Source organism: Odocoileus virginianus, chromosome 10 (genome assembly GCF_023699985.2).
Source record: "Odocoileus virginianus isolate 20LAN1187 ecotype Illinois chromosome 10, Ovbor_1.2, whole genome shotgun sequence".
Taxonomy (NCBI): Eukaryota; Metazoa; Chordata; class Mammalia; order Artiodactyla; family Cervidae; genus Odocoileus; species Odocoileus virginianus.
In genome coordinates, this window is record NC_069683.1 from 46,560,655 (window position 1) to 46,570,814 (window position 10,160).

Below are 10,160 nucleotides of genomic sequence, written 5' to 3' on the forward strand. Positions count from 1 at the left end.
TATAATATTACTGGCAGACAAAAATGAAATTACCCGAATCACCAAGCACAAAAACAGCCACAGAAGAGTCATTTTCTGACTCAAAAATAATGATGTTCCAGCTATAAATGAACTTGGTTGGCACATAAATGATAAATGTCATAGACTTTCCAGCTAGAGTAGACTTTTACAGGGGAGGACCCTGATGCTCGGGACCTACAGGTAACCAGTGGCAGAGCTAGGACTTGAAACCCAGGCCTCCTGACTCCATATTCAGTATTATCTCTAATGCACCAGGCTGCTGCTCTTATAGGCTTGTCAGAACCCTTTTCCTTTCCTTCAACTCTGCCCTGATTTGAAGGGCAGTTGAAGGATTCTCTGGACCCCTACCTTTAAGAAGCTCCTTTGTAGACACGGATCAACTTCTCCTCCAAGGCTCACCTTTGTGTGTTTTCTTCCAGGAAAGGTCCACAATGATACAGAATCAGTGAGAACACACACAGAGGCTCCTACACATGAAGTGCTCTTTCTGGCCCCACCTCATCCTCCCCTTCCAGCCAAATTGCCATTTGCTGGGATTCTACTTGCTCTAATGTCCTCCTTCTCCTTTTCTTCCATATTCATCTTCCCCTTTTCTCTCCCCCACATCATCCCCAACAGATACGTCTTCCTTGGAATTCAACAACCTGAGGAGTTTTCAGCCTCTCTATTTAGTGTTGAGGTCTTTCTTTCCTCAATCTCCTTTCAGTGCCTTCAGTAACAGCTTTTGAAAGAGGAAGAATTTCAGGACGAGGGGCCGGAGTTCCTCTTCTGCATTTCCGTTCCTGAAATCATCAGGACGGGGTTGCTCCAGTGTTGCCTGCGTGCTTCCCATTCTTCCAGTCCCCCATCCCAATATCTCTGCCCCTCAAGTCCATGGATATGTTCCATTTAGCTTGTGCTACTCTAAGGAAACTGATCAGAATCTTCCTGGTGGCTCAGTTGGTAAAGAATCTGCCTGCAATGTGGGAGACCCGTTTCAATCCCTGGGCCAGGGAAGATCCCCTGCGGAAGGAGTTGGCAACCTACTCCAGTATTCTTGCTTGGAGAATCCCATGGTCACAGGAGCCTGGTGGGCTACAGTCCATGGTGCAAAGAGTCAGACACGACTGAGTGACTAACACACACACATGTCCAGAATCATGTAGGAATAGGAAGGGAATTTGGAAGAGCAACCATTCCATTCTCACTCTCCCCTCCCCCACCCCCAGCAAATTCACATTTCCTGTCACTACATCCTCATCAGATGGTCACCCAGTATTAGTCAAACATCAACAAGGGTGAGAAGTTTGGTCCTTTCAAGAGATCGTGTTTTAATACAGGATGACATAATCAATCTATTCTTTGACCTCTGTGTGACTTCTGATTAATGGTCTTGATACAATCTCACTAGGACAAAATACAGGAAGATAAGTTTTCTTGTTCCATACTACATAACTGCAATTAAAATGGTCTTCCTAGGGGGCTCCCACTCCACTTGACAAAACGCCTAACAAATTTCATTTCAGTGGTTTCAGTCCATCATCGGGCTTCCCCGTTGGCTCAGCACTAAAGAATCCACCTGCAAAACAGGAGTCGCAAGAGATGCAGTTTCAATCCTTAGGTCAGGAAGATCCCCTGGAGAAGGACATGGTAACCCACTCCAGAATTATTGCCTGGAGAATCCCATGGACAGAGGAGTCTGGCGGGCCCCAATCCATAGGGTTACAAAGAGTCAGACATGACTGAAGCGACTTAGCACACACACACAGTCCATCATCTCAGCTTATAAAGGTAAACTTGAAATTCTGATTCAGTCCTTTGTTGATATGATGCTAACTTAGATAAGCCTGCTATCCTTGGGTCTATCCAAGTCCTGATGGGAAATATTGACAGAACAATGCCAAAAACAGAAGCCTGCTTCATGCCATTAGAGATCTACCATTCTCAAAAGTCAGGGAAGATTTCAAGGATGAAGAAGGACATGAGCTAGACTCCGGAGGGTTGGATAGAGTGACCTGATGTGCCTGGAGGGGAGGATGCGAGGTAGGGGGCGTGGGAGATGATGAGGACTGCATGAAGAAGTGTGTGGAAATAATTACTCAAGATGCAATGGGTGTGGTTATGGTGGTGGTGATGATGATGATGGTATGGGGGGGTGGGGGGCCGGCAGCAGCAAGAAGATGGAGGAGGTTGGAGTGTACATTGGACAAGGTAGGAGTTGCTCTCATGGCCGTCTCGCTTATTCTTCCCAGGGTTTTCCATTCACTTTGATGTGTGGCAGGCTCAGAAGAGGAATTTGGTAAGAGGCTCAGGATAACTCCTCAGATGTGGCAGCAGGCTATGGCTGTGGTTGCCCCATGATGCTGTGGGCAGCAAGGCATCTGACTTCTCAGTGACTGACCTGGGTTTCATGGAGACGAGAAACCTGTGCCTGTTTCCCGAACTCCTCCGCAGTCCCGTAACTTACTGTGCATCCTGGGCCGTCCAGATGGCCCTTCCCGTCTCTCCAGATGCTTGGAGATGCTTCAGGTGCCCAGGGCCCACTTGTCCCAGTCACTGACCTTTGATGGTCAGCTGGGTTTGCCCTAAATGAATAAATACCTGCTGACTATGAGTTCTAATGTTATCTTAGAAGGTTCAGAGAGTAACTGCCTCTAGGAGAAAAGAGGATCTTCAAACAGATAAAGTCAGACTAAGCCCCCTAGAACTGAGAGGGCAGTGCCTAGCCTGTGACCCCTTGATTTTAAAGAGGAGATGGCAGGAGTTCCACTGGTGTGTGAGGGGGACATTTCCAGATAAGGCAGCCCAAACTTCATTTCATCATGCAACTTGCTTATATTTCTTTATGTGGGATCCCAGTCCCCACCCATGGGTAGCCTACCCAAGGCAGTGTTGTTTTCCAGTCTTCTCAACAAAACAACCACTGATGGTTCTGACAAGAGTAGACTTGTGTCTGCCTTAGGCAAGATGGTGGTTTAATACCAGCTCAAGTGGATTTTTCTCAGTGATTTTTGCTTCACAGTTCATGGATTTGTTGCTTCTCTTTATTTCAAATATTAGACTCCATCACTTGTCTTGGAGTTCATTTCCTATATTCCACAGAAAAGTTAAGTTGTGCAGCAGAGTGTCTGGGGGGCAAGGAATGGGTTGGGGTTTTCCCCTATTCTTTCGCTATCCTGGGATGCTGCCTCTCTCTGACCTGGACTGAGATCTCGCTCTCTTCTCTCTCTGGGTCTCCCCCAGCAGTTCAGAGCAAAGCTCCACGGGTCCCCACCTAGCAAATCAGCCCAAGGAAGTGTTGGGTATCTGTCTAGGATAGGACAGTAACTTTCGTACAGTATTTACCAATCTACAAGGTCACACAATATTAATATTTCACTTTCCTTAACCTTTATCCTTACCTTCACATTAAACTCTATTTAATCCTCAAAACTCCTTGTGCAGGTAATGCATCACCCGTGGCCATACTTTACGGTGGGGGAGGTATGAGGGAACAGAGCCTCAGTCCCTCCCTGTGAGTACAGGGAGAGTACTGGGCAAAGGGACAGGGCCTGAAACCAAACCCAGACCACACAACCCTCTCCCAGAGATTCAGTTTTGCAAAGGACAGGCACGTACCTGGCCATCTGAGGGGAAAATTCCACCTAAATTTATGGGCTGTTTATCAGGTACTTACTGTGTGCCATGAACTGCTAAGCTCTTCGCACACATCATTTCCTATGGTCCTCTGAACAGTCTTTATGTGTTAGGTATTTTTATCACATTATCACACATGTGGAAACTGAGCTTCAGGCAGTAGTGGGAAGTAGTTGTGAGTGTTAACAGCTCACTCAGCCACCAGTGACCCAAAAGCACAATAAAAATCAACACAGGAAGTGGGGTGGTGAAGGTTCTCAGTGCTGGAGCCAGCACCCACGCATAGCTCCTCTCTCATTAGGTTACAGGTAGGAGTCCTGCGGGGAGGAAATGAGCTGCAGGTGCTGGGGAGGTACATCAAGGTTGCCTCAAGGTTATAGGGGCCTTGAGCGTGTCTGGGAAACTTCTGTCTGGGGCGGGCTCTGTGGCCAGGGTTAGAGAGGGCGTCAGGTGCCTGGATCAGGTGTTTGCATGCTGAGCACGGCTGAGCCCCATCCAGAGGGGCGATGTGAAGATGGAGGGAGGTGGGATTCAGGTTGTGCACTGGGAGCACCTTGTCCAGCATGCACCCGTCTGCACATTCATCTACACATGTAACTTGAGAACGTCTTCAAAGCAACATACATGCACGCATTTGAACCCAGTGCAGGCAAGTCCAGCAGTGTGGAAGGTACACAGTGTAGGAAGTATATACCCAGTATTCCTTTACATGTCCTGTGTGCGAATATGCTGTGTAAACTGTGCAAAGAAAGCCAGGTTTTGTAGCAAAAGGCCTGGACTGGAGGCCCAGCATTTCCATTTTCCAACAAGTCTGCTTTTAGACCAGATCTGCCTAGATATTCCAACACACATAAAATACAGAATGCCAAACAGGGCATCCTTAGGAAAGTGGTTCTCAAATATCCTGCCTCAGAGTCACCAGGAAGGCTTGTTAAAAAGATGGCTGGGCCCTCCCTCAGGTTTTCTGATTCCCAAGGTCTGGGATGGGACCTGGGAATTTGAATTCCTAACAAGTGACCAGGTGATGTTGATGTTGCTGGCCTGGGACCCACACTTTGAGAACTGCTGCCCTAGGCTACACGGCATTGGCACCTGGAGATGGGTGGCCTTGACACAGCCCAACCCACCCAGCACGGCTCTGAGCCTCTCTACACAAACACTGCCATGGCTAAGGCTTCTCTAGAACAACTCACCTCACACAGTAGGAACCACAACCCACAGATGGTTTCCCCCAGAGCACTGGCTTCCCTGGGCCCCAAGCTGGCACTGCTGAAATTTAGGTCATGGCTCCCATCTCTGGCCCCTTTCTTGTCCATCTCAGCCTTCACAAGAACTTGTGAAGCTTAAGTCCTTCTGGTTAACCCTTCAGCACACTGTGTAACCCAGTCACTTTGACCATGGCCCATAGTATGAAATATGTCTTATATCACAGACTTGTTGGCATGTGTACACACACACATGTTTCCCAAATAATACTTATTCTTTACTTATTCTTAGTATGTGTGACATACTCATATTTTCTTCCCTTGCTGTCTTCCTCCCCACCTCCCTCTGGGTCTCTTGCCTCTGTCTCTGCTTCTTTCTCAGTCTGTTAGTCTATCTCTCCTTGTTCCTTTTTTTCTTCATTGGAACTCAATCCACCAAATTGCTTTAATGCATCCACAAGTTAAGTACACTCCCTGGGTATAGAAATTAAAAATAAAACTTCCCTGAGCCTAATTTCCTAATCTGTATGCTTATAAAGTGCCTGCACTGCCAATCTTGCTGCTATTTATCTTGAATGATATCATATATGTAAAATGTCTTTTTTTTTCCAAATAGAAATCCTGCATAGGTACAAACTGCTATTAAACACACACATTCTGACTTCCTTGGTGGTCCAGCGGCTAAGACTTGTGCTCCCAATGCAGACGGGGCTGGGTTTGATGCCTGGTCAGGGAACTAGATCTCACAAGCTACAACTAAGAGTTTGTGCACTGCAATTAAGACCTGGTGCAGCCAACACACACACACACACACACACACACACACACTTGTTAAAGGGGCTTGGAAAGGAAGGAGGTTTAGGCAGGACTCTGAGGGAAGGGAATGGGGAATGCCTGAGCCCCAGCAGAGGTCCACAGGTGGGTACAAGCATATCTTGGGGAGAGGATGGTGGGCAGCTTGTCTGGACTGGAGCCAAGGAAGATGTGTGAGAAGGACAAGAGGCCGGGAAGGTGGGTTCTGAGGAGGCACAGGGAGCCTGTCTAGGTATTTGGATCACAGATGGAGAAACTGGGAAACGTGATAGCTTCTTCAGCAACAGAACTTCACAACAAAGATGGAATTTAAGGAAGTTTGATCATTTCAGCTTCCAAAAAACACTTAATCGTCTACTATATGCCAAGATGAAGCAGTGAACAAGACAGACTAGCCTCCCAGATATCTCTTGGGAGGATGGGTAATGGGTCCTCAAATCATTATTTTTTAGGCTTGCACTGCACCCAATACTGGGAAAATAAAAAGAAACAACCCTAAACATGATTTCTGCTGATTGCACACGTAACTTACACTCTGGAGAGGAGGCTGGCAGTCAACAAGCCAACAATTTGCTCAGTAGTTATAGTATCTTATAAAAGTCTATAAGTGCTCTAAAGGAAAGGAATAAGATTCCCAGAAAGAGAACAATAATGTGAACTCAATCTCTGCAAACTAATAACGGCAATCAGAATACTCCCAGATTAATTTAGTTTATGAAGTCCTTTCCCATGCTTTGTCTCAGAAGGACCTCATTTGAAGTCTGTGGAGAAAACCAGCCAGGAGTTCTTCAACTCTTTTTTTTTCTCAATTACTTTTTAATTATTTATTTTACTTTTATTTTTAAATTAATTTTTATTAGAGTATAGTTGCTTTAGAATATTGTTAGTATTTACCGTACAGCAAAGTGAATCAGCTATGGTGGTGGTTGATTTAGTTGCTAAGTCATGTCCGACTCTTGTGACCCCCATGGACTGTAGCCTGCCAGGCTCCTCTATCCATGGGATTTCCCAGAGAAGAATACTGGAGTGTGCAATTTCCCCCTCCAGGGGATCTTCCTGACTCAGGGATTGAACTAGTGTCTCCTGCATTGCAGGCACATTCTTTTACCCCTGAGCCACCAGGGAAGACTAAGTGAATTAGCTGCCAGTTCAGTTCAGTTCAATCGCTCAGTAGTGTCTGACTCTTTTCGACCCCATGAATCACAGCATGCCAGGCCTCCCTGTCCATCACCAACTCCCGGAGTTTACTCAAACTCATGTCCATTGAGTCGGTGATGCCATCCAGCCATCTTATCCTCTGTCGTCCTCTTCTCCTCCTGCCCCCAATCCCTCCCAGCATCAGGGTCTTTTCCAATGAGTCAACTCTTTGCATGAGGTGGCCAAAGTATTGGAATTTCAGCTTCAGCATCAGTCCTTCCAATGAGCACCCAGGACTGATCTCCTTTAGGATGGACTGGTTGGCTCTCCTTGCAGTCCAAGGGACTCTCAAGAGTCTTCTCCAACATCACAGTTCAAAAGCATCAATTCTTCGGCACTCAGCTTTCCTCACAGTCCAAATGTCACACACATATATGACCACTGGAAAAACCATAGCCATCAGCTATACATGTACATACATCCCCTGTTTTTTGGATCTCCTTCCCATCTAGGTCACCAGAGAGCAGTGAGTTGAGTTCCTTGAGCTGTACAGTGGGTTCTTACTAGTTATCTAATTATACGTAGTGTCAACAGTATGTTTATGTCCTGAGAAAACCAAGGCTCAGCCAGTCTCATGAGTTACTTGAGTCTATCCAGTAGGAAAGGAAGCTCAGTCAGTTCTTCTGACTCCAGACCCAGTGCTCTGCCCTCCAAGGAGCAAGAGATGAACCAGCCCCCAGTGGGGCAGTTAGCCTGCTTGTTCTAGAGAAGATGAAAAGTGGCAAAAAGTTCATTTTCCCTGTCTACACGTTCTCAGAGCCTCTACAGTGAGGCTAGAGCAAGGAACTGTGGTCAGTAAGGGGGTAGATTAGGGGCCTGGCCTGGGATGGCCCAGAATGGAGTGGGCAGGACAGAGCAGCCTTGAAAGGCGAAGGCAGGAAACGAGAAGCAGGACCGTGAGCGGGCATCGTCAAAGGCATCCACATCACACCTTCTCCGTCTCCGTCTCCAGCAGTGAAAGTGAACCGGGCCGAGGCGGAGGTGATGGGCCAACGAAACTCACCACCGCGTTCACCTCCGAGACTGGGGACACGGTGAGGCAGGCCCACCTGCCGTATCAGCACCTTGATCACGGAGCTCATCAGAGAGAGGTTTCCAAATGACTCGGCCCTGCTGCCCCAGGAAGGAAGCCTTCTGGGCTGCTGTGTGGGGGCTGCTGGGTGTGGGCCAGGCACTTAAAAGAGAGTAAACGATGACACAGCAGCGGGGGACAGGGCTGCTGACACTGTGGTTCCAGCTGCTAAGGAGGAGGCTGGGAGAGGCCAAGACGGGGCAGACACCTGGCCTTACCCATCAAAGGGGGATGCTGGGAAAATCCCGTAATGGCTCCCTGTTAGCAAGAAAACAAGCACCAGATTCTGTAATTTGACATTTTTGGTCTCTGTAATCTGGCCCAAATGTACTGTTTGTCAGGTAGTAAATATTTAGAGAATGTCCACAGTCTATTTCTTTTTTTCTAGAGGTGGGGCGCATGCCACATGGCATGTGGGATCCGGTTTCCTACTGGAGATCAAATCCACGCCCTCTGCATTGGAAGCACAGATTCTTAACTATCGGACCACCAGAGAAGTCCCTCCACTGTCTATTTCTAAAACTTCAGCCTGCTATTACTCTTCAGGCACATCATCTTCCAACCACACAGACTCCTGTAGTTTTTTCCCTTCCTTTCTCCACCCCTTCCTGTCTCCACCTTTTACTGAATGTGTTTCCTTTAATCTCAGCAGTCCTTTCCCCATATCTCTGCTGGACCCAAAACTGACTATCCTCAAGGCCCATCTCAGTGCCCCTTCTCTGCAAAGATTCTCCTAAATCAGAGTAATTTTTTCCTCCTTGAACTTGATCTAGCACTTTATCTACATTTCTTACTTTTCACCTGGCATCATAATTATTTATGTATACTCTTCTATTAGGCTATGAGAGTTTTCAGTGACCAAGTCTTTTATGAGCCATTTCCCCACTGTCCCAAAGAGCTTTGCACCTAGTAGGTGCTCAGTAATTGTCTTTGATTGACTGACTCACTGAACGAAGGAATGAAGAGGGAATGAGAGGGTGGCCAGTGGAGGAGAGGTGGGAAGTCTGGGTAGGGTCCCCGGGGGTTGGCTTTCCCTGAGTCTTTCTGTGGACTGAGCCTGCAGTGTTTATCCTGGAACTGCCAGCAAGGTCAGGAGAAAGAACACAGGCTCAGTAGCTGTGTGACCTTAGGAAAGTCTCTGCCTTCTTCCTCTTGTGCAAGTGATCTTACGTGCATAGTCACTCAATCGTGGACTCTTTGCGACCCCTTGGACTGTAGCCTGCCATGTTCCTCTGTCCATGGGATTCTGGCCTCTGTTCAAGTCAGAATACTGGAGTGCGTTGCCATGCCCTTCTCCAGGGGATCTTCCCAATGCAGGGATCGAACCCATGTCTTCTGTGTCTCCCACATTGCAGATGGATTCTTTACCGGCTGAGCCCAAGTGACCTAATATCTACCTCAAAATTTTATTGTGAGGATAAATATATGATCAATACAGGAAAACAGTAGTATTCAATAAAGTCATTGACCACTTAGCCAAGTGAAAGTGACTTTTTTTTTTAACTGCTTCTTTTAGGTGGGGTGGGGTGAGTGAGGCATTTGCCTTACTCCTCTTTGTAGCAGAGACATCTGCACAAGAGTCCTGCTAGATTATGACTTAACACAGTGTCAGGCACACAGGGCAGTTGAATTTGTAGTCTATAGAGGTTTGATGAATGATGGATGAACACATGCAGGATAATTGAGTCAATAGCCTCTGGAATCTAAAATCCTACTTCTAGAAACTAAAGGAATGTAAGCTGTTGCTGTTACGGTTGTTCAGCTTCAGGCAGAGAAATTCTTTTCCTCTAAGTGGTTGATCCAGCCCTGTGACCCTCCAGGGCTTCTGGCTAGATGCCGAGGGGAGGCTGTGGAGGCAGTGGTGGAAGAGAGGCTCAGCTTGTGCGAAAGGGCAGTCGCCCTGTGCTTGACGGCTGAGCCGGAAAAGAAACAATGCTTTTTGTCCTTATCAGGTCTAGGGTGGGGAAGAGAAAGCCACAAGTCACTGAGTCTTATGAATCAGTGCAGTGCCCAGAGAATGGACATTGGCCAAGGCTGCACAGCTGTAGAGTTCTGTCCTGGAGATTGTCCAGGGAGGCTGAGCCCTGGTCAGCAGCAGAGAGGGCTCCTCAGGCTGAGCAGTGGGGAAAGACAATGGCTGGGGAGGTGCCTGGGGATAGGGCAAAAGGAGCCCAATCTGGCCTTGACAACTTCCATGTAAAACAGGAGGGAAGGGTGCAGGGCGCAACCTTTAAAAG